General features: G+C 42.9%; 1 long non-coding RNA gene across 1 annotated transcript in view; it reads right to left on the minus strand.

The window, feature by feature from the left end:
• Window positions 1–20,051, minus strand: part of LOC121145866 — an 82,543-nt gene extending 62,492 nt beyond the window's left edge. Inside the window, exon 1 of the long non-coding RNA XR_005882093.1 lies at window positions 19,901–20,051. This is a non-coding gene — a long non-coding RNA (uncharacterized LOC121145866). The remainder of the gene's footprint in view (window positions 1–19,900) is intronic.
• Between the last annotated feature and the right edge of the window lie 3,752 nt (window positions 20,052–23,803).

The following is a 23,803-nucleotide window of genomic DNA, read 5'->3' on the forward strand; positions in this document are numbered from 1 at the left end:
TTGTTAGGTTTCAGGGAAACACCTGTATTAATTGTATTTCCTGCTCCTGAGTTGCTTTTGTGTGCAATAAAGGAATTCATCTCAGGTGAGTTAACCTTGCTTTTTACGGAGGGCACCTGCAGTTATCTTGGTGCGTAGTGTAAATCAAAACATGTTGAGCCTTTAAAGAGGGAAATAAAGAGGTGCTGACAAGAGGGGATGCCAGGAGGATTAGGCGACTCTCTGAGGACAGAGAACAACTGAGTCAAGTTAAATTACAGGGGTGCTAAAGATCCCCAGAAATTCCACAGATGCAAGGTTGACTGGCGTGTCTCCCCCACCCCCAACCTTCCCTGGGTGAGCCAGAGGAGGGGTCTGTGAGGTGGTATGAAAAGGCAACTCCCTCCTTAGCCTCGGGCTTCTGTAATTGACCAAGATTTCTCAGCTTGTGATTTGATCTAGCCAAACCCTGTTAGAGGCACTTGCCCCCAGCTGAGACCAAGGCTGCAGTGCATAAGAATTAGGTAACTCATGGGTATGTACAATACATGCATTCGCATCTATTAGGATAAATGACACGTCGCTCACTTTAAGCACAGGCAGCTGGAGATTGTCATATTCTGAAAATGACAACTGTTATTTATTTATTGAGAATATTTATACAGGTTCTTCCTGGGCACGGAGAGTGCATTTTGCAGTGGTGCTATGACACCGCACTGTCACGTGTCTGGGACAGACGGTAGAAAACCATTAGCACACACAGGGACAAAGCACACATACTCGGGCAGCAATCCGCAGGAGCAGAGATTTAGAAGGTTGAATGTGGCAGCTTTTTTTTTTTAAGTGAGGCCCAAGTCATTATCTTAACAGGGTTTCCAGCTACTCAGAGGGAAAAAGGATTGTTTCTTTTCTACACAGTATGATTTCGTTAACTGCCAGAGGAGGGCCAGTTTTGCGGCCCTGATTAATTTAGTCAAAGGGCTCACATTATGCAACTCAGGGGGCATGGTGGCCAGCTGGCGAGGGAGGACTGGGAAAAGCATTTAAGATCAGAAGCTCTCCATCTTGTGTCTTGTCCACACACCACAGTCCTTGGGGTTCTGCAGAAGGCTTTTCCCCTGCCCTCTGCTACATCTTCGCCAAGATTAAGAAGCGAGACTTTCTTAAAACGGTGTTTGTCCAAATCGATGTTGCCTTCCTGGGCCCAGCCCACATGGCCTGGGAGTGCAGCTGTGGTGTGTGCCTTCGACCAGGTTCTCCTGGCTGTTTCTTTTGGTGAAGCAGGGCAGCGCTTCTGCACTCGGGGATCCTCAGTGCCGCCTGCCACTGCAGGCACAACAAGGTGTGCGAAATGATGGCTGAGGAGCTGTACCGGCCCCACATTTCTTAAGGTTTCCTGTCCTTTCCTACTTTAATATCCAATTGCGAGGGAATGGTTAGGACCCTTTTCAGGGAACACTCTCAGTGCATATGCACACATCCTAGAGAGCTTCAATTAAACCTAAACTAGTTCTCTTACAGCCACCTGGAACTAATTCTGGGGTATATTAGCCTATGTCCCAATCACAGGGAAGGAATTCGCAGATTCCAGCGGCCATATGTGGGACTGACCGGTCTGCTGTTGCTATAGTGAGTCCAGCAAAGTAATCCTTGTTAAGAATAGATGAATGCCTCTTGAAAATGCAGTTTTAGCATGATGATCGAGCTACATATATAAATCTTAGATTTCAAGCCATTATTTAAAATCGGAAAAGACTAAAGAAATCTAGTCTGAGAATGCCCCCCACACTTTTTTTCCATTAAATTTTTTTTCTTAAAAAGATGGGCATCGGGAAAAAAAGATTTCAATGACACAAACAAGCATTTTTGTTTTTAAATTTCAAATCTTACAATTCTTCCTCTCTAGAAGGAACTACCGATAATATAGATCTTTATCTCTGCATGAACATGCAGCAGATTTTTTAAAAAGAAAAACCAAGATTTTTACCATTCATATTATCTTTGTATCACACAAAACAATTTTCAGATCAATATAAACCCCACTAAGGAACTACTTGAAGGTACTGTATGCTTCCATTGTACAGATATGTAATATACTGTTTAATCAACACCTGACTTAAATATTTAGGTTATTTCTGATTTTGTTGTTATAGTAACTCAGTGAGATAATGTGACCCATAAAGCGTTTGACGCATGGTCTGTCCCTTGCCTGTGAAACAAACTGATACAACTGTACGGACCCAGTGGCCGCCATGAGAAGTGGATTGTAAAGAAGCATGTGTGTGGTAACACCAGGCCAACTGGGGGACAGTTCATGAGAGCCACTCCTCGTTCCCCCACCTCCCACACCAAGACCTTCTCAGCTCTCTGCCCTTTATGCTCTGAGGAGCCCCGGGGGAGCCTCAGATCACCCCCAGCACACACATGTGCACCGTCAGTTACAAGTTCCTAATTCCACACTTAAATGTAGAGGCCCCGGTCATGAGCACTGCAGGGAACTGAGCAGGGAGCTGGTAGGAAGTTGCCATGCCTTGGACTCAGAGATCATGATTCCAATGGAACCTAAGCTTCATAGAACCTTGTTTGTATGGGTGCTTTCCAAATAAGAAGTGCATCAAGAATGGAAATACGACATAAGTTTATTTCTTTGGAAACAAGTTAAAAATGAAAACCATGTCTACAGTGGGTTTTCAAAAAGTCCATGGGAAATGTGTCTTATGAAAAAGCCATACATTAATTTTATAAAGTACACTAAATTATTAATCTTTGAATTCTAAACTTGCATGAACTTTTTGAGGCACCCTTGTGTTATTTTTTAAAATGAGCAAATTTATTCTGAAATTGAGAAGCAAATGCTTTCATAAAACGAGAATTTTTTTCAATGTCTTCTTGATTTGAATGTTGATGAAGGGAACTTTTTTTTATCATCTGTAATTACGTAAACAATTCAAGAAAATTTAGGAAAAAATGGACTTTGAAACAAAAAGCAATAAATGCATAAAATCCATTCTCTGTATTAATAAGGATGGAGTCATGAAATGAATGCTAATTAATGTGACACACAGAAACAACACAACAAAAACCTCAGATGGAAACAAGACAGTAATTTAAAGATACATTTCAATGATGCCATCCACGACAAGGGACTTAATGAGTGTATTTCAGTTCAACCTACACTTCAGTAGTTATTGCAAAACCAGCTTGAATTGTCATGAGAAAGATAGCTCATGGAAATCAGCATTAACATTTTCCCCAAACTGATCAAGAATTCTAAAGCTTTACACAGCATAACACATAAGTCTGCAAAATTAACTTTTCTCAAACTAAGTACTTAAAAATATTTTAAATCAGGGCTACTAAAGTACTGAGTGATTTTTTTAAATAAAAATATTACAAAACTATCATCATACCAAGAGGAAATCAAAGCTGTAAGAAAGCAGCATTACAGGAGTGATGGAAAACTCAAGCTCTTTTTAGATTGTGTGACACTGGCTGCTTTGTCAGTTCTCTTACTGTTTCTCATCCCAAATCTTCATTTTTGTGCCCCATTTTATAGTCATAAGTTTTCCACGCTTCTTGTAAAAAAAAAAAATGGAATCAAGTAAGCTTCAGACCCAACAAACCCAGAATTCAACTCTTGGGCTGTCTGAGGCCAGGAAGCCCAGTGGCACCCACACACACAGCAAGAAGGTGCTGGAGGCCAACAAAGATGTGCACAGCTCAAGGAAGATCAAAGAATGGAGAGAGCTCTGTGGCGACTGGAGGGGCTGGGGGCAGGGATTGCTGCAGAAACCGCTCCCAGGACGCTGCAGACTTGAGAAGCCCTTTGTCAGTCACTTTCCTAAGCAGCATGTTAGGTCCCTAAGTGGTGCTTAAATATATCACAAAGGTAGCAGATGAAGGATCAGATTGTCCACTGACTTGCTTGTAAAACCTAAAGAGCAGTAGTTGATCTGATAACTGGAGGATTCTTAATAGCTCAACACAAATAAACCACTTGTAAATGCCCCTGGGCTGGCCTGCCTCACAGCCCTTTTCACATGGCAGTAATATATGGCCAGTAATTACCATAATGAGCCACCAGAAGGCATCTATTTGTACGCCCTGGAAGAACTTGCATCTGGCTTTTAGGTGTGAAGCAAGGAGAGGCAAGAACCAGCAGCATTTGAATATACATTTCCTCAGGCAGCTACTTATTTGAACAGCTGCTTAGGCGGCACACTGGCAAGCTTCAGAGAGTCCGTCCAGTCCGGGGAGGCTGTGTGTGCATCTTGAGTTCTGTTTTTTTTCTTTGAAGTACTTGGGGGAACAGCCTATTTTCTCCCCAGGTAATAATTTCTCAAATTAAAAGTGGTTACCTGACTTAAAACCTGTGACAGGCCTATTGTGTGCCTTCTATGGCTGGGAGCGGATCGAGGTTCTGGGGGAACCGGGTCTAGAAATGAACCAAGGAACATGCTCACGAGTCACGTGCCCAGTTGTTTGGTTTGGGAATTAAGTTGCACAGGGGAAAAAGGATCCAGAGCTTGCTTGTTTTCACTCTTTTTTGCTCTTTGTCAAAACAAAGACTGTGTAACAAAGGCAGCATTTTGAGCCATTCCTTGAAAATGCAAAAATATTTTCATCAAAATCACAAATCGGTGGTGGTTTGTTGTGTCAGCTTCTATGTTTAATTATTCCAATGAGAAGCATTTTCCAGACATCAGGTGGAGGTACATCTCCCTTCTGCAGAGAAGAATCCAGGACCACGGCAACCTGAACTTTAACTCAACATTGGCAGTGTCACGGCAGTTGGTGAAGCGGGAAATGTTTTTGAGGGGGGAGAGAAAAGTCTGACTCTCCCTAATTCTATAGAATCAAATCAGGCATGTCTCTCTCCTTTACAGCTGAACTGACTCTCACGGCTGGGGCTGGATTGTTAGCTGTTTTGGGCTCTGCTTCTAGAAATGGCCAGAAATGGTGTCCATGAGTAGAATGTGTGCAAGGATGCCTTTAACACACGCGGGGCTGTGAAACCATGTTCACAGACATTTCTTATTGACCCACGCTTGCCTTAGATGAAGAGGTTTATATACAACTTGGAAAACACGTGTCAGAGGCTTGCCTTGACATTCACGGATCACTGAGCGGTTCCAAGTACTTCTAAGAAGATTAGCAGGTGGTTGCGTTTCCTGAAGTTTCCTGATCTTGCTCCTAGAGTTCAAACTGTAGGTATTTGGTAGCTTACCCTGGAGGTGTTATAAGGCACACATGACAGGGCCTACAAATAAAATACAGGCTAGTGTTACAGATTCCCCTACAGATGCCTCGGATTGCAATTCTTTGGGACTTGCTGCTGCATTTTTTAAGTTTTTTTTTTTTTTTAACTTTACAGGTGTGTGTGTGTGTGTGTGTGTGTGTGTGTGTGTTTGATTAAAAGACATAATAGTGTAAAACCTGTTTATAGTAAAATGTCTTCTTGCTCCCGTATCCATCTGGCTTAGTTGTCTCCTCTTCACATATCCTGTTTGTTCCTTGTGAGTTCTTCCTGTGTTTCTTTTTGCACTAACTGTGCAGGTAAATAGATACAGATGAGCTGTCCTTCCCTACTTATGTGCAAAACTCAATGTAGTCTGCATCCTGCTCTGTATCTTTCTTTGTCACTCAGCAATACATCTTGGACTTATTTTTATCCCAGTATCTGGTTTCCCCATTCATGTTTATAACTGCATATTGTCTCATTGTTGGAAGGGATTGTCATTTATTTAACCCAGATGGCAGCCTTTCTGAAGTTTAGAAACACCATAAAAATATGCTGTGGCAAACTACAAGCACCTTAATTTGTATTAAATTACAAATGAAATTTTTACTTTCCTACAGCATGAGTTTTGAAGATAATGGAAAATTAACATGGATGTGTGCATTCAGGGATAGTCGGGAGGGATAGCTAATTCATGAGTTTGAGCTGGACAAAATTGTATGGAATTGGAAGACAAACTCAACTAAAACCATATAAGATGTTATTCATTCTCAATAGGTTTTTGTCCTGGGTAGCTCACAATCTATGAAGTGATTGCCATAGCTTATTTTCTTTAAATATGATCTAAACATTGACTTTGATTTTTTTTCTTTTTCTGAATACGGCAACAGCTGCCCTACATGGCTTTGTCTCTCAGACCACAGAACTAATGTTTCTTTAAGGTCTCCCTACCTCTCTGATCCTACTTTTACATTTAATTAAGGTAATCCTTCAATCTACATCCACTTCCAGACCCCATTCTCCTTTCTTTCTGAGCCGTTATCCAGGTCCCACCTGAAGCAGGAGATCAGATTGCAGTTTGGGTCCTAAGCTCATTAAAGAAGAATGCATCTGGCATTTCTCTGGGAGGAAAATGAGCTTTCAAGTTCTAATTGGAAAGATCTGAAGAGTGTAGAACTCCGTGTCTCACTGACCAGGGCTGCGGACCGCCACGTCTGCATGCTCACTGTGTGAAAAAACACGAGGTCTGTGATCTTGGCGGTAGTTCTTGTTTGTCTGTTAAGGGAAACTAGGTTTTGTTTTTTTCTCTGCATCCTCAAGTGGGAAGCCTTCCTTGTGTAGGCATATATATGTAGGATTACTACGATCAACGTGATTTGCTTCTCTATAGCAAAGTCACATGAGCTTATGGATAACGCTTGAGTAGAAAGAAAGGTCAAAGAGAAAGCCAGCCCAGAGTGAAGCTGTGCCATCCTTGGGGGGGGGGGAGGGGGAGGCGTGTAAAAGTAGACGAGAAATGAGAAAACAAGAGGAAGGGAGAAAGGCAGGGATGCAGGGAGAGAGAGGAGCAAAGAGGATGAGGCTGCGGCCGGTCTTTCTGCATCTTGGGGTGGAGGACCTAGGGTTTCCTCAGGTGGAAAAACGAAAGCATGAACATTGGTTTTGCGAAGGAAAAAATTTAATGTGTGTGTGTGTTTGTGTGTGTCTTTTTCTCTCTCTCACTTTCTCTCACACACAAAAGTATTGGTGATTCCAAGTCTTCTTGCTGAAGAAATTGGAGGAGCAGAAGATTAGTTTATAAAGAAAAGAAAGAAGAAAAAACAAAACACTAAACAATAGTATAAGACAGGGTACCACAAGCCAGCCACGTCATCTGCCCGAGTGTGCATGCTCACTGCGTGTCCCGGGGCCTCTCTGCTGGTCCTGACGGCGAGCTGCTGGAGCTGGTCACTGGGTTGTGCACATGACCTGCTCGTGCCACCTTTCCAGGTAGTGTGTGTGTGTGTGTGTGTGTGTGTGTGTGTGTGTGTGTGTGTGTGTGTGTGTGTGGTTGTCTTCCCAGCAATGTTTTTCCTGAGCACTCTTGAGAGAGCGCTGTGCATTTTGCTCTTGCAGGAGCCCAGCCGCTTCCCTTCCTGCCCTCCTCTCCCACACCCATCCCGGGGTCAGCGGCCTGGCCTGTCTTTACGTAGTCACCAGAAAATAGGTGCCAGACCTTACTCTCCCGACTCGGAGCCTGGCTCTGCTTGTATTTATTTTCACCTGCGGAAGCAGTGGAGCAAACACACAAATCCCTTCTGAAATCATCACAAAAGGATGGATTTCCCTAAGAACATGTTAGCTTATCTAAACATCTGCTGTTCAAGAGTGATTACTTGGGAATGTCCAGGTCACGCACAGGCACACGCCAGTCGGTTGCTACTGAATTCGTTTAGACAGAAACCAGTAAGCAAACATTTTGGAATGAGACAGAGTGTTTTAAGAATTAGTCAGTGTTTAAGGAACCTAAAATTTGTGTATTTGCATGCTTTTAAATGCCTTTCCTGATTCTGCTTTATTTTATCAACCTTTGTAATTGGCCTTTCCGTTGACGTCTCTAAGTAGCAAATGCACAGGAGCCAGGAAAGTCTTGGAAAAGACAGACACTCCTGGAACAACAGCATTTTGCTTTTAGGTAAAAGGAAAAACCACGGCATTGAGAAGCAAGTTTTTGAAGGAAGCATTTGAGAGGAAACTTTAAACTCTGGTAAGTACTTATGGTATGCACAATAGAATGAAAGAAAGCAAATTTTGGAATGTATTTGAAATATTTTATTGAAAATATGAAAATGTTTTCATGACTAAGATGAAAGCTAAAAGGGATCCAAGAGAAGGGGAAACGCCAAATCCTAAAGGATAGTTTTAGCAAACATTTGGTTTGAGGGGTTGGTGCTGTGGCCTAGAGGGTAAAAGCTGCTATTGAAATCCAGCGCCCTACATGGGCACCAGTTCGAGTCCTGGCTGCTGCACTTCCAATCCAGTTCCCTGCTAACATGCTTGGAAAAGCATTGTAGAAGACAGCCTAAGTGTTTGAATCTTTGCACTCACACAGGAGACCTAGGAGAAGCTGGGTAATTAACTAGCCAAATAGATGTTTTTAAAAACAAATGAAAAAAAATCCATTTGGTTTGGGGGAAGGAAAGGAAGTGATAAATAGTTGGGCAACTATTAGCCAAGCATCGTGTTTGGCATTTCTGTTCTGTTTCATGCTCCAATATGCTGACTCCCATCTGACAGACAGGCATTCTGCAACTTGGGGACTTATCGATGATATGACATGTCCATGTTACCTTAATTTTCAAAACTGATGGTTAAAAAACAAAAAAAGCAAGCAAGCAAGCCACGGCAATGTTGTGCTGTACTGAGTGCCGTGTCTCCTGATTTTTGGTTCTGGCCTCAGGCTCGGAGGAGGAGCTGGCCCAGGATCTTAGCAGGTGCCTCGCAGCCTTCCTCGGTAGGGGTTGGCTGTGCTGTCCTGCCAGCAGCCAGTGTGAAGAGAGCAAGCACCAGGCGGAAGGTGCTATCTTAGATTGGCTAGATTGCAATCAGTGAGGAGGAGGGTGGAATCGGCTCCACTGCTCCTCCTCAGGACCCTGGAGGCTCGCCATCCGCTTAACTCACAGAGCGGCTTCTTATTTAAGTGGTTGACAACATTTAAAAATTAATTAGACAACTGCCTATTGGGCATGTGACAGGCGCTGCTTTAAGAACCTGAGATTCATTGAGGAATCAACTAGATAAAGCTACCCTCATAGAATCTGTCTTCTAGCAGGGAAAGGCAAATGATAAATAGTGAACATAAGAAATGACCAACAAATAGGATCTCAGGAGTGCGAGCTGAGGTAACAGGGGCTTAGCTGTGGGGAGGCAGGTTGTGGGAGGCTTCCTTGAGGTAAAATTTAAAGAAACACCTGCAGGAGGTGAGAGACTCAGCCATGTGGGAGAATGAGGAGTGCTCCAGGCTCCAGGGAATCCCTGTGGTGGGAGCATGTGTGTGTGTGTGTGTGTGTGTGTGTGACATGCCTAAAGACATGGGTACACATAAAAAAGTGGCAAGAAGTGAGATATGAAAATTGATGGGGGGTTGGATAGTTCAGGGCCTGCAAAGCTTTTAAAGGCCGTGGACTCTGAAACAGAGAACCATACCACAGGTAGCAGAGGAGTGACCTGATGTGCCTTGCATTTGAACATACATGCTCTGAAAAAAAAAAAAGGAAAAAGAAACTATGTGCTCTGGTTTTTATGTTGAACGTAAATGACTGTAAGGAAGGGGGTAGGGTCAGACCCCAGGAGGTTGAGTAGGAGAGCTTTGAGGTAGTGCAGGTGAAAAATGACGCTGGCTTGGCAGGGATCAGTAAATGTTATAAGGGAGTATCCATATGTTCTGAAGGCAACCGAGTGTGTCTGAGTGCATGCACAGCCAGGAGTGTCCACTGTGACAGTTACTCCCCATGAATGAGAAAGGGAGAGCTGTGGTAGAACAGGCTTGGCAGCAAAGGTCATGAGTTGTGTTCTGTCTCACTTAGGTTAGAAATACTGGTGGGCCATTTCAGTGTGTATAACAAAGGGAAAGGTAGACACCCAAGTCAGAATTCAGAAAAGTATCTTTGACAACAAATAAATTGGCCTGAAGGATGGTGTTTAAAGGCATGTGCCTGAATGACATTTCAGAAGAAGGATGGAGAGAGGAGAGCCAATGACTTTAATGTTAGGAAATTAAAAAATAATAGATGTGTGTCAAAAAATCCAGATTTGTCTTCTCTTGAAAATGGCATGATTTGACAAATACAAGCCCACCTCACATGGCATCAATCACTTGGGGCTGAGTAATTAAACTCACTCATTCTCCTTCCTGAATGTGAACAGAGTCTATGCGATCCCATTCACCAACTTCTCCACTGACAGATTTCCTATTCACCCGTCTGCACTCCAAGGGTACTCAAGTTCACCACCTGTAACATAGGCCCATGCATACAGATAGTACCAAGGTTATTCCTTCCTCCTAAAGGATATCTTTCACTGAAATAGGTTTTCCCCTAAATATATTTTGGAAATCAAGCCATCTTCTTTATGAAATATCTGGGCTATTGAGGAATATAAACATGACAGATTTACCTAGAGAAATATGGGGAAGAGAGCATTGAGAGTGACATACAAGTTCATATCAAAAAATGAACTTTTCTTTTATTCAAGAATTCTCAATCTTGGCTAGCTTTGAAATAGCAGTACACACTTTAGATGTGGTTAAATGAAGGGTCATGTCTATCTAAAGAGAAAGCAAAAAAAAGTCAAGGGGGAGAAGAATGGATTGAGAGACTATCAGAAGATGTCAGGAAGTTATAGCTGAAGGGTTGAGGCTCCTAGGCAATGTTACCAAGTCTTCATAATTGGAAAATAAAAGTTGAATTTCGTTTAAACTTGCTAATTCTCTTGGAATGTAGCTTTAGGTACTGAGTCAATAGGAGACTGCAAATGAGCTATTAACTGTCAGGAGTTAAGCAAGACACTTTTTGCTTATTTGAAAGTCCACGTCCTACCCTTGAGCTGAGTCTGTACTCGCTGGTCTTCGAGGCAATGTGAAAAAACTTTTAAGTTGGAGAATGGGAGAGCAGTCAACCAACACACCCTGCACCTATGCTGTGGTTCTTTGGTTCAGTGGAAAGGAAAGACAGAGAGCAGACGCAGTTTAGCATTCACCATCCTTCTCAGGAGGGACTTGGGCAGCAGCAGTCACTCAGGACCCCTCCTGCGTCACAGCTTCCTGCCTGCTGCTTCAAAGAAAAACAGCCCCCATGATTTGGGGCCCTACTCCACCGTCCAGCTTCTGCTCTGAGAAAATATCCTCTTCACAACTGTACACATTTATCAAAGTGTTTAATTTGTTTCTGGTACCAAACCCACTTTTTGTCTCCATTTGCTTTCGTTTTGTTCACTAATCCTGTCTTCATTGGGAATTGATACCTTGAGCAATTAGTAAATGGTTCCTATAGCAAAGTCACCAAGCGTGCTCTTCCAATAGCTCTTCTCCCTTCTTTCAGACCTATCCAATGTTTTCATTGCTTTTTTTCTTTTTCTTGTTATCTGGTTTAATCTTTGTTATTTTATGTCAACATGTTTAGGTGAAATCTCCTATAGAGAGGTTTTAAAACTCATTCACTAAACTCACCTTCCCCACATTTCATGTACATTGAAAATTACAGAATATCAATACAGAGGGACCTAGATCCTAGATCCAGTCAAGTACCATTTATTTTGTATTTGTGGATACCCGCACCATTGTAAGATCAAAACAATTAATGATAAAAGCAATAAATTATAGAAGAAAATTTCTTTCAAATGATCTTATTTTAATTTTGCTAATGAGAGCAGGTAAAATTCAAAAGCCAGGGTGTATGAAAGTACTGGTCAGTAGGGAGACCACATGCATGAGCACTGAATGAGAAACCCATGAGGACCAGAACTCATTGACTGGTCTCCCTTCTGTCACTGAAGTGGGACTGCCAAGGTGGGGAGAACCCTTTGAAGACCATTGTTCTTTGTGTCTCTTTCCTGATAAGAGCAGGAGACTTTTTCTGCGTTGGATCAGATCTGGCTTACACACATCCCTGCTCTGTCTGACACAGTCTCTGGAAGGATACCCTGCTTGTCTCCAATCCCTCAGCATCAATGGCTTGATGCTCTCCTTTCATGTTCCACTATGAATATTCATAAACTCAGTGGTCATATCTGCATATGCTTGTAGCCATGATTACAACTCCTGATATGTAGTTTTATACTTTTTGTAAGTATTGTAGTTGAATTCAAGTAGATACACAAAGGTATCTAAAAAGTTTCTGAAAACGTGCAGTATCTCCTTTCATTTTCTCACTCATCAAAGGCCATAGGTTTGGTGGTCGTGATCCCACACTCTGGTGCCAGATTACTTAGAATCACAGCTCAGCTTTGCCACTATGTGATTTGGGGTACTTACTTAATGCCTCCAGTATGAGAAATGAGGAAAGCAATACAACTTTATTACGAGGATTAAATAACCTAACATGAATTACACACCATTCATGAATGGGTTGCCTTTGCTAACCCCGCTCAGCCTTTGCCTCTCTAGGTGACAGTCCTAATTTAAAATCCAATGAACCCAGTGCAAAGATCATTGGTCCTCCCACCATCCTCTTTCTGCGTTGGTCCTCAGTTCCACATAACCATCCAGGAGGTGGGGAAGCCAAAACTTAGATTCAGATAAATACAGTGTCTTGATTTTTTTTCCCTCCAAAATAAACATTTACTAGGAAAGCCAACAATTGAAACCACAGTGAAATCATATGGAAGTATAGATTTTCAGATCATGTCTGTTGTCACAAAAGTCAGTCTGTTTTTCCACCGGGAGGGTTAGATAACAACATCTGCAGAGCTGGCCAGGAGTTCGACTCCGATCTCGCTACATCTGGGTTGAATGCTACACAAAGGCTCTCCAAGTCCAGGCCAAGGTACATTTGGACTGGGACTACTTCCAACTTGGGTAAACTATTCAGACCTATCCAGATTCTGCCTCCAAACCATTTTTTACCAGTTGAATCAATTTGCATAGATTTTTGTGCAGGATGAGTAGGGGAATTTTTTTCTTAAGAAACAGATTTCCTATTGATATCTGAGTTTTTTGTTTTTCAAATTTTAAAATATAGAAACCTACTGAAGCCATGTAAATTAGAATTATGCAGAGAATAAGGGAAAAGCCTGTGCACAATAAATACTACTTAGATTTGAGTTAGCTGTCACCAGAAGGGGAGAGTGTCTATTATTCAAAGCAATGTGACCCCACAATAACCAGACCCATGGCAGCTTCTTCTGCAAGGAGAGTATACTGCTTCGGTCACCTGGACTCAGAGGGTCCCTGCTCCTTCGGTGAAGACAGAAGGCAATAAATGTAGATGCACAACACACACACACACACACACACAGGGAGGGAGGGAGAAAAAGAGAGGAGAGGAGAGGAGAGGAGAGGAGAGGAGAGGAGAGGAGAGGAGAGGAGAGGAGAGGAGAGGAGAGGAGAGAAAATTGTGACACAACTGTGAGAAAAAGATTGATTATTTTCATGGATGTATTTTCATCCAAGTCCAGGGTGCATAATTAAAGTAATGTGGGGCTTACTTCTTTCACTACCTTGAAGTTGAGGAGTAACCTCTGGGTATGGATTGTGTCGAATTGAACAACTCCTTTGGAGTCTCTCCTGGCTCTGGCCTGAGAGCTAGGAACCATTATCTCATAGGCATATTTGCACCATTTTCCCATAATGTGTTACATCAGTCTGCGTGGAGCTTATTTGCCATTTTTCTGCCCACTCATATGGCCAAGCAATTTCCTCTCACAGTTTATTCTTAATACCTTGGTATGCCACTATACAAAAGAGCTTTGCATCAGATTTTATTCTAGCAGGACTGTCTTCAGATCATTATATAACAATGCTAAGTGGGATTGATCTGTTAATTGTTACTGTACACATTTTCATATATAGCCATCTTCTACCTCTTGGTTCTTCCTTTCTGCTTCTCATATCTGCCTCTATCAGCAAGCACCTCTTACGATCTAGAAAACATTATAGATGCTCAGTATATTTGGTGAATCCAACAGAAAAAAATTATAACTCCTGTGGAATTTACAGGTCAGTGGGGGGAAAAGCAATAACAAGTCAACAAACAGACATTTAATATATTGTATTGTTAGGATGATAGGCAGTTTTGGGGCATCATTTAATTTCCTGATTTGAGCTAATCCCTTAATAACAAAATATTTCCCCTAAATCCACAATATCTATATCAAACTGGAATGCAACTATTTTTTTTGTTTCATGTTTCATTGTATTTTCATCAGAATCATGAATCAACAAAAAGAAAAAATGTTTACTCTTTTTTTCAGAAGAAAACATTTAGGGTAAAAATTCATTTAGCAAATGTTTTTGACATATTCATGAAACATATAAAAGAAAAAATGATACCTCATGCCCTCAAGAAACTTGCATCCTAATTATGCAAAGCAGACTAACATGGTACTGACAGCAAGCCAGCAGCTGGCCCAGGGGCTAGCTCACAGTTCCTTGAGTCGCCATGGCTCTTGTCCCACACAGCATTTGTGCTGAGATATTGGCCTTGGAGTTAGTTTCTAAGTTCTTGCTCTCAAGGCCTTGACATTGGCACTCAGAGTTACCACTGTCTTTTCTCTTCTTTTTATCATTCTGTATTTCAAACAAACAAGTAAGCAAACAAGGCAGATGAATGTGTGAACTCATGGATTCAGCAAAACAAGCTGCCCTCCCCATGTGGGCAGGCATCATCCACTCCATTCCACCAGGCTGAGACCAGAGTCCCACATATATAACGTAAGTATTATCAATTAAGTATTCTGGAAAACAGTTCATTTTGTACCATCCCAAAAAACTGATGAGAGTTGAACCATAAAGTTCTGGTAGGCTGGCAGTACTGTTTCTTCTTGTGTTAATACCTTTCTTAAATCTTTTTTCAAAAGAAAAGGTGATTTTTAAAAAAAGGATTGCAGGGTGCACTGAGGGGAGGTAGCTGTAGGAGTAAATTATACAAATAGCTGAGATCTTTCCATTGGGGAGGACAGAATGTTTTCAGGCTGACCAAGTGCCATGTTTTCAAGATCAGGGATTTTGCTGTGCCACCTTTTTTTCCCCTCCCATGTTTCTCCAAGAAAGAAAACAATGAATGAGTGGAAAAAGGCAAAAGGAAGATAAGCAATATATGTTATTAAAATGAAAAGTGTCAGAAATGGTGCCAGTAAACTAATTTGAAACTTAAAGACTTTTACTTAGAAGTTTAATAAATTCATATTGTTTTGTCATTTGAAACAAATTACCCATGCATTCCTAAACATGGTCTGCCCTTCTTAGCAGCAGAAACTCCAGCTGTGTACCAGTAGACACAACTCAGCGACTTCTCATTCCCTACTGCTCAGGTCCTCAATGCTGACAGCCCACCTTGGGCCTGCTTGGCTTCCAGTGGCAAAGTGCTGCCCAGGGTGGGCAGAGGCCCAGAGTCACCCTTGAGCTTGTCACTCATCTCAGCAATGAGCCAGGCATCATCTGGAGCAGCAAGTCTAGCACTGAAGTTGATCTCCCTGGGGGGTGTGGTGTGGAGGCTTGCAGAATTCAAGCTCAGACTGTCTGCTATCTTGGTTGGGTCTACTGATGTTTTCTTATCTTTATGAGAAAAGGAAATAGGCCAGCCTTGTAGTAAAGGCCTTTGGATTAAACTCTCAGAAGGAAACTGGCCTCACCTAATAAACTCAGCAGAACATAAAAGGACATGGAAAGGAACAGTAAAACTAATGTGCTAATCAGTTCAATCAATGCCCAAAGCAGACCTCAAATCAAATCAAAGACAGGAAAGGATGCCTTGTTTGGGAGCCTTGAAAAATACACAATGATGAGAAAGCGTTTCTTTGACTTTGAGTCACTGGAAGGAAAATATGAGTGGATTCTGAAGAGCCCTGATTGGTCCAAACACCTCCAGGGGCAGTTTGCAAATAGGGGTTATCATTTTCCTTTCCATCTTCTTCCCAAGTGGATGAATCCTCTCCTGTGTCAAGGGGCTGCTTACTTTGCCTTCATTTCCACTAGCTCCAAGATCAGCGCAGAGCTTAACTCAGATGTCTTAACACTTCTCCCTTTCCAGGCCTCTGGTTCAGTGTGTCTGTTTCTGATACAGCTTCCTGTTAAGGTACCTAGGAGGTGAAATGGGGTAACCCAAGCTCTTGGGCCCCTGACACCTCCATGGGAGATCCAGATGAAGTTTCTGGATTCTGGTTTAGAATGGGCCTAATGCTGACTATTGTGGGCATGTAGGGAGTGAACTAGTGGTCCAGTAAGGTCACAAGCAGGGAGCTAGATGGGATGTGGAGCAGCTGGATCACACAGGCGCCCATATGGGATCCCAGCACGTGTAAGGAGAGGATTTTAACACTAGGCCATCATGCTGGGCCCTGTTTCTATTATTGTGAGCCCCAGATGATCCCAAATTTGAACATGGGGAAAACCCTTCCACCTCTTTATGTCATTCTTCATTTCAAACAAACAAACACACAAACCGCTGTTTTTCAAAGACAGATGAGCACATGAACTGATGGTTTCAGTATAACCGGCTGCCCTTCGCCCGCAGGTAGGCATAAGCCACTCCACCCCACTCCATTCCATTGATGGTTTCAATAGAGGGGAAAATCATCTTTTTTCCAACTCTCTGAATTGTATCATTGTCCTTCTTTTTCCTTAGACTGAGATTGATATTCATGGTTCTCAGGTTTTCCCAACATCAGTCACCTGGATCTCCCAAGTGCAGAGGCCCATCTGGGACCTCTCAGCCACTGTTCCTGTGTGAACCGTTTCCTGACAGTGCTAACGAAATGGTCTCTCCCTCTCTGCTATCTATCTTACATCAGCTCTTTCACGCTCAGTCTCCCTATCCCTCTCTCCACTTCATTGGTTCTGTTTCCTTTTGCTAATACAATATCCCTGCAAATGAAATTGCCCCCCAGGATGTGAAAATCAATTTTAGTTTAATGAGAAAGGGTGGGCCCAGGTCTAACTTTTCGCCAGCTTGCACTGATCCCTAACATCTCTCTAAGTAAGGAGAGAGGGATAGAAGCCCATGGAAGAAGCTCCAGGAAGATGGTGGCCTTGCCATGGTGTCATGGCTCCTCCCGCCCACCTCCAGCTTGACTCTCACACAGGCCGTGACGTGCACTGTGGAATCTGAGAGGGCTTTGAGAAAACCTCTTCCTGGCAGCTTTGCTACCCTGCAGAAGCCATTCATTCTGGCAATCAGACAAATCCACAGAACATGAGTCATCCTACGGGTGATTCAGTAAGTCAGTGCCATGGAAACATAGGAAAACAAAGGAGAACATTTTTCTGGAATAAAAATAAGATAGGCTTACAAAGAATACTCCTGCAATCCTATATCTGCTCTCTTACTTATTTGCATAAACTGGCCCTAAAGGACTTTTGGAAAGCTTGGATATAAAGTTTATATTAGATACTGTCAGGGAATGAAGTTAATTCTGTCAGATGTAATAATTTCATTATCTGTGTAGAGGATTTTTAGGGCCTGGCACAACAGCTCAATTGGCCAATTTTCCACCTCCAAGTGCCGGGATCCCATATGACTACCATTGTGTCCCAGCTGCTCCACTTCCCATCCAGCTCCCTGTTTGTGGCCTGGGAAAGCAGTCGAGGATGGCCCAAAACCTTGGGACCCTGCACCTGCGTGGGAGACCTGGAAGAAGCTCCTGCTTCCTGGCCTCGGATTAGCTCAGATCTGACTGTTGCAGTCATTTGGGGAGGTGAATCAGCAGATGGAAGATCTTTGTTTCTCCTCTCTATAAATCTTTCCAATAGAAATCAGTAAATCTTATTTTAAAAAAGACTTTTTTTGTTGGTGGTGGTGGTGATGCCTAACAAATTATTTAAAGAAAAAAAAAATGTTACATGTTCCTAGGATTGCTCTAACAAATCCACAAACTTGATGACTTAAAACAAGTAAAATTCATTCTTTCACAGTTTTAGAAATCAGATGGCAGCATTCAAGGCATGGGCAGGCCCATGCTCCACTGACAGCTCCAGAGGAGGATCTTGGCTGCTTTCAGCTTCTGTCAGCTCTCAGCCTCACTGGGTTTGTACCCACTAACATCTCCTCCTAAGCTTCCCATCTTCACCTGGCCTTCTCCTCCCCCACGTACCAAAATCCCCTATACAGGTCCAGTGCAATGGCTCATTGGCTAAATCCTTGCCTTGCAAGTGCCAGGATCCCATATGGGTTCATGTCCCAGCTACTTCATTTCCCATCAAACTCCTTGCTTGTGGCCTGGGAAAGCAGTAGAGGATGGCCCAAAGCCTTGGGACCCTGCACCCGTGTGGGAGACCCAAAGGAGGCTCCTGGGTTGTTGTCTACGGCATAGCACCCTGAATGCACCTGATCTAGGAGGCTCCTGGTTTCTGGCTTTGGATCAGTTCATCTCCAGCCATTGTGGACATTTTTGAGTGAATCAGTGGATGGAAGATTTTTCTATCCTTCCTTCTCTCTGTAAATTTGCCTTTCCAACAAAATATATAAATCTTTTTTAAAATCCCCCCCTTTTTTTCCCCTACTAGAACACCAGTCAATCGACACAGGGCCCACTGGGATAACCCAGTGTGCTCTGCCAACCTGGCTGGTTCATGCAAGCAGCAGAACACTCAAACCGAGGGCAGTGATTGGACAGCAGGAGCCCCAGTGCTCAAGGCCTTGAACTCAGAGTGAACTGGGCTCTACATAAGCTTTTGCCAAGAGCACAGCATTTTGAGATTAAACAGAAAACAGACTCATAACACATCATCTAATGGCATAAAAATACAGCTAAATAAAGGCAAGCTATCAGAAGAAAAACCAGACTTTCTAGCAATGAGAAGAATCCCCAAGCAAGATAATTTCCATAATGAAGGTTCCAAGTACATAAACATACTGAAGAGCACCCAGATACATTGCTTGTATTGACTTCAGGATAGGAATGAAGAAAACTGAGAAAGCTTGGGACACCCTGAGAGCTGAATGGAGACGTTCTGCAAGTTTTCACCAGAGCCTTGGGAAACGGGTCAATCTCTGTGTGAGAGGGTGAAGAACACACTGAGGCAATTGGAAAGGAGCCGTGAGTAATTACTGACATTGCAAAGCCTTCTTCTGCATGTAAATACACCCTGGTGACTTCACTGACTTCACGGTGTCCTGATGGAAGTGACGCGGTCATGCCCTGTCCCCACCACCCCATCAGATTAGTTTCCTCTGCGGCACTCACTAGCCAAGGACAGTGGTTAACAAGAGTTTATTGTTCCCAAGTCAGACATGAGTGAAGCTTTGAATCCCTTCTTGCTTGCATCCTTTTTCTCACCCAGGACCCACCTGCCTTGGTGCTGAGCAAACAATTGCACATCCTCTGCTGGCTTAGGGCCAGAGATCCAAGTGCTCCTTGTCTTTGTCACACAGGTACCGTGGACTCCAACATGAGCTGTAACCCACAGAGGTAGCATGTCTCCAAAGCTCACAGCTATCAGGGAAAAGGCCGACGGGTGGTGGTTCAACCCAGGCCTGCTTCCGAAGCCTCCAAGCTGTGGTCTTTTTTCGCTAACCACATTTGTTCACATTTTTCTCTAATTGGACTCCGACAAGAGCACTGAACTGGAGGCTCAGAGAAGACCCAAGGCTGTTTGTGCTTCCCATGGTTACTAGTGACTGGAAACTTCCATCATCACTCCCCTAATTTCTCCCCGACCCCCAAGCCGCCTTACACTGCGGAGATCCTGGCTTACAAGTGCCACTTGCCTATTCTTCAGTTAACTGACAAGCAGATATTCCTTAGAGAAAGTAAGGGCAGCCTGGTGGGTTCTCCCTCATTTCCAACTGTGCTGTGGAAATAGTGGTGGTAACTATGTGTTGGTCACCTGCCCTGAGGACTTCTCCCACAGAATTCCTCAGGAAGATACTCATTCTGCTTTACTGAGGGCACTGCTCGCAACCATCCAATCTCCACACTTTCCCTCCGCCCAGCCCTGTCACTTTTAGAGTTTCATCAGTAGCCCCGAGTTGTTAAGTCCTTCTGACTTACCGCAGGTGCCTTGCGCTTCACCAGAGAGGCTCACTTAGTGTCATGAGTCCTTCCATCCTCGCATTTCACACCTTTCGGAAAGGAGGCATGTGCTGCAGTGCCAGTAGTCCTGCAGTAAGTCGACTTAATTTCGTATTGAACATATCAACACCTGTGGGATACAACAAAGTCAATATTAAGAGGGAAGTGGATAGCATTAAATTCTTAGACTCTAAAGAGACAGGTGGAGGTTTCAAAGACCTAATTATGCATCTAAAGACATAGGAAAATAAGAACAGACTAAATCCCAAATTAGCAAATGAGAAGCAATTAAAAAATCAATGTTGTTGAAATTAAAAGACAATGCAAAAGACCAACAAAACAAAAAGTTGATTTTTAAAAGATAATGCAACAGATAGGGCTTTAGCCAGACTAATACAGATAAAAAATTTAAAACTCAAATAAATAAAATTGGAGATGAAAATACTTTATAAGAAACTACAAATAAAAGTATGCTAATAATCTGAAAAACCTCCAGGAAATGGTAACTTCCTGGATACATATAACCTAACAAGATTAAGTCAAGAAAATGCAGAAAACCAACAGACCCATAACAAGTAACGTGAGTGAAGCAGCAATCAACACTTCCATCAAGGAAAAATCTGGAACTTGATGGTTTTATCATTGAATTCAAAAAACATTCAAAGAGGAAGTAACTCTAACACGTTCCAAACTATTCTGAAATACCGAACAGGATAGAATACTGCCAAACTCCTCTCACGAGACCATGTATTGTCCCATTACCCTGTCACCCATTCTGTTCCATCTACACTGGCCTTCTGTTTCTTGACCTTGGCCTTGGGCACAACTTTTTTTGGAATAGGATGTGGCATACCACCTAATGCCAATAATGCCGGTTTTTCCCAGGGATGTAGAACCCAGGGTGGCATACTTAGAGGGCCTCTAGGCTACAATGCAACAAGCAATACGTACAAAAAAAAAAAAAAACTCTATCCACCAAGTGTAACTTTCTTGAAAGTTAGGCAAGGGTTTGCTATGAACCCCACCTATTGTCTCTGACCTCATATTTCTGAGTAATGGTTACTTGATTAACTTGTTGTGTGGGTATTCTGCTCAGTGAACTTGGGCAAGTGATAGCGTAACTGGTACGTGGTGAACCGGCTTGCTAGTCAGACTTCATTTTTGGTCAGATGTCAACAGGTGTTACAGACATACTAATCTTAATTTTTTAATTTTAAAACAAGTACATTTATAAGTATGGGAAATATGGTTAGACCAAAAGAAAAAAAAATGTAATTACCCATGATCCCACTATCAAAAGATAACTATTTTTAAGTCTTCTCCATAAATATTCTTTCTGCTTTTCTTAATTCATTTGTATTATTTATCTGTTTATTTAAAAGGCAAAGAGAATGAGAATGCTTAGCTCCCCAAATGGGTGCAATGGCCTGGACAAGGACGAGCTGAAGGAAGGAGTCTAGAACTCTCTCCAGGTCTCCCACAAGGGTGGTAGAGCGCAGGGACTTGGGCCATCTTCCACTGTCTTCCCAGATACACTAGCAGGGAGCTGGATAAGAAGTGGATCAGCTGGGGCTCGAACTAGTATCCTTAAGGGATGCCTGTGTTGCTAGCAGGGGTTAATCTGCTACACCACAAAGCCAGACCCTGTTTTCTTAATTTAATCTGCATACTTTTTATCATACAGGCGTGAGACTATCAGAGAATTAAATCTGTTAAAGAACAGGCAGCAGGATCTAGACATTCATTTAACAATCAATAAATTAATGTTTAGGTACTTACTAGTTCTTAGGCTCTCCGATCATATTAGTTGTGGGGGAAATAGACATTAAAAATGTGTGGGGTTTTGCTCATACAGAGCTCAAAGTCTGGCAGGGAAGGAGAGACATGGAAATAAATTCCTATCATATGTCTGAATTCAGAGGAAGGCACAGATGGCGCGAGGCACAGGACAGAGGACACGGTCCTGAGGCTCAGGCGGAGCAGGCTGAGAAGCAGCCCGCAGGAGGCAGAAATGCAGCTTGTGCCTTTAAGCATGATTAAGCCCTTCTTAGGCAGACACGTTGGGTGCTGGGTGGGATAGAAAGTAAATACAAGAAATAAGGATAGTTTGTTCAAAGCTGAAAGTGGCTAGCATAAACTCAAGAAGCTGCCCAAGCTGTAAGGACAAACTCGAGAGGTTAAGTTGTATGCTACACACAGAAATTTGGTTGTTGGCCGTTAATGCCACAGGGAGCCACTGAATGAAGGCAGGAGAGGGTGCAGAAGTGCACTGTTCATGGTCCAGTCCAAATGAATGGATTTGAAGCAGGTAAGAATGAGACACTAATGTGGGAACTTTTCCAATAGTTCAAGCACAACTTGTTGACTATCTGAACTCAGACAATGAAGGTGGCATCTATCTTCCTAATCTTGTAGAGTGTTACAGGTGGCCTGATGCTAGTCCTACCTTCCATAGGAAGAATACAGCCATTGTGAAACTTTTAGTCATGTATGGTTTCTTCCACACATTGGAACAGTTTACTCATTCATTCTCTCTTGCCTGTAGCATTCTTCTCTATTACATATCCGAGAATGCCCGTGGCTTTCCCTCAATACCCTTCTCCATGGTCCAGACCACGGGTCAATAGTAGCCTGAGTGCCAACTCCAGCCTGCAGCCTCTTTCTGCAAGTACGCTTTTACTAGAACATACTCACTCCAGGCTGGTCATTTCCCCATGTGTCTACGTCTGCTTTTCATTACAATGCAGAGATCCCATATGGCACAGAAAGCCTAGGATATTTACTCTCTAGTTATTGACACAGAAAGTTTGCTGATCCCTCACCTAATCTAAATTTATCCACATCCCACTCACCCCTAAAGCTCGGTGTTCTCTTTCCACTGCAGTGGTAATGGTTGTTGTCTGGGCTACCTATTACTTTAGTTTGCTTATTATATATTGCCGGGAGTTCTTTTTCTCTGCCTATACAAGTTTTCATGCCAATTACAAATGTAAGCTTTCTGGCAAATCAGATTGGGAGCAAACAGGATGCTTCTTGGTACTCGGGCCATCCCTGCTCCCTGCTCCCTACCACCATCCTCTCCCAGGTGATGGGCAATGCTCTTTTCAGATGTTTATTTATCCTATTAGTTTTTAAAGGTTTATTTATTTTTATAAATTAAAACTGGTTCTAAATAAAGATTAGAACCAGTGCACTTATGGGATCTCCATGCATGCAAGGTGAGGGCTTTTGCTAGGCTACAGCACCGGGCCTCTCCTTTGAGATATTTATACACTTGTGGGACATGCTCAGGAGATGGCTGTGTGGAATTAAAGATTATTGGAGCCACCATTTCAAAATGTCCAGGATTCTCTCTTCTCTTGCTGACAGCTCCTAAGATGCTGTCATCTCTGAATGATCCTAGGGCTCACTAGCATCATCCCTTTTCAAAAATGATTTGCCAACATTGACTCACCAGGCTTCATTACCAGGGAAACAGCAATTAGCTTCTTCAAACTATAGCAGGGATTAAGAGTAGGTACATAAGGGCCCAGCACGATAGCGTGATGGCTAAAGTCCTCGCCTTGCACACCCGGGATCCCAACTGGACACTGGTTCTAATCCCAGCTGCCCTGTTTCCCATCCAGATCCTTGCTTGTGGCCTGGGGAGGCAGTCAAGGATGGCCCAAAGCCTTGGACCCTGCACCTGCATGGGAGATCCAGAAGCTCCTGGCTCCTGGCTTCAGATTGGTTCAGCTCCAGCTGTTACGGCTGCTTTTTCTTCCATCAGATGGAAGATCTTCCTCTCTGTCTATCTGCCTTTCCAATAAAAATAAATCACTCTTTATTAAAAAAAAAATAGTAGCTACATAAGCCTTTGGAAAAGCTGGGAAAAATGTGCAA

Source organism: Ochotona curzoniae, unplaced genomic scaffold (assembly GCF_017591425.1).
Source record: "Ochotona curzoniae isolate NIBS_2020 unplaced genomic scaffold, NIBS_Ocur_1.0 scaffold_3835, whole genome shotgun sequence".
Taxonomy (NCBI): domain Eukaryota; kingdom Metazoa; phylum Chordata; class Mammalia; order Lagomorpha; family Ochotonidae; genus Ochotona; species Ochotona curzoniae.